We start from the raw sequence: 1,402 nt of genomic DNA on the forward strand, positions 1-1,402 counted from the left end.
AGGGACTCTTTGGAGGTGTCTGGTGGCTCTGAGAGAATAGTTGTGCCATGGTATACAGCAGGGGAAGTTACAGAGAGGCAACTGCAGACTAAATGGCCAGGATAGGAAAGGGGTCTCTTCATCTTCTGTCATCACTTTGAAAACTTGGGACTGGGGTGGGTGGGATGGGGAAAGGACTAAAAGGAAAAGCCATCAAAGAAGGCTAAGTGCAGGGGATAGAGAGTAGAGTGAAAATGGGAGTGACACCGAAGCCTGAGGGCCTTAGAGATCCCCAGGCCTCCACAAGGAATAGGAGGTACCTGACTGGAGAAACTGGCTTGGGGGTCGGCAGATCTGACAGTGATGGTTATTGACTCCAACTCCCCTGGCGCCCAACCCTGGGCACTCCTCAGCAGCAGCACCAGCAGCATTGGCACTAGCAGCCTCTGTGAGTCTTTCTAAAATTGCTTTGGGCTTAATGAGTTCTTTGCCTGGGAATAGAAAGGGGTAAGAACAGAGTGGGGATTGGGAGGAGGGGGAGAGAGAGAGAGGGCAAGAGGAACACAGAAGAGCAAATGGTTGGGGTGTGGGGAAAGTCAAAACACCTACAGAGACCAACATTTCAGTGTCTCCTACCCCCCTGAGAAGAGTTTGTCTGGGCCTCCCATGTTTGTCCCTGAGGACAAAAAAAGAGGGCACAGGCTGGCACTCCCAGTCCAGGAACCTCTCCCAACCCCTGCCAGCCCCTGCTCACTCACTTGGTTGTTTGCATGGTCGACGAACACTGGCAGTGAAGGGACTGATGGCTGGTTGAGTGGCGGGGCCGGAGGTAGTGGGGTGGGTGGTGTGGCCAGCCTTGCTGTTGCCTCCGGAGTTCTGGAGTTCGTGTCTGCGCCTGCATCGAAAGCTCTCCGGCCCCAGGGCCAGGGTGTGCTCACGGAAGAGACGGAGAAGAGCTAGGGTTTTCCGGGCGCCTCTTGTTCCTGCTGTGGCAAGAGGAGTAAGTGCAACAACTGAACCCCGGGCTGTCTGTGCCCCTGCCTGTTTGTTTAGGGAGGCAGTCCTGGCCCCCAGCCAGCACCGAATCAGACAAGGGACCCTAGCCAACATTGCTGCTCCTCCTTCCTCCCTCCCACCACGCCCCCCTGCCTTAGTTGCAGCCTGGAGCAGAGGGAAAGGAAGAGGCAGCTGGAGGAAAAACATAAGTTAGGCGGTCAGGCTCCAGCCAAGAGGACACCTCACAAGACCAGCTAATATTTGGAACGACTTTCTCCCCCACCACCCAGCCCCACTCTAATTCCCTACCCTTCCCCCAGCTCTGCTGCAGTCCTCCTATCAGAAGCCCGCAGAGGAGAAAGGGGTGTGGGGGGAGGGGCAAAACAAGGACCAGGAGACAGCCTGGGAGAGCAGATGCGCTCCTGAC

The 1,402-nt window shown here is 56.3% G+C and overlaps 1 long non-coding RNA gene across 2 annotated transcripts in view; it reads right to left on the bottom strand.

Moving 5' to 3' along the window:
* Nucleotides 1-1,076, bottom strand: part of LOC119468639 — a 23,540-nt gene extending 22,464 nt beyond the window's left edge. For both annotated transcript variants that reach the window (XR_005197371.1, XR_005197370.1), the window contains exons 1-2: nt 738-1,076; nt 300-470 (exon numbers count right to left, since the gene is read on the bottom strand). This is a non-coding gene — a long non-coding RNA (uncharacterized LOC119468639). The remainder of the gene's footprint in view (nt 1-299; nt 471-737) is intronic.
* Nucleotides 1,077-1,402: the final 326 nt, after the last annotated feature.

The sequence above is a fragment of the Cebus imitator genome, unplaced genomic scaffold (assembly GCF_001604975.1).
Source record: "Cebus imitator isolate Cc_AM_T3 unplaced genomic scaffold, Cebus_imitator-1.0 Scaffold463, whole genome shotgun sequence".
In the NCBI taxonomy this organism is placed as follows: Eukaryota; Metazoa; Chordata; class Mammalia; order Primates; family Cebidae; genus Cebus; species Cebus imitator.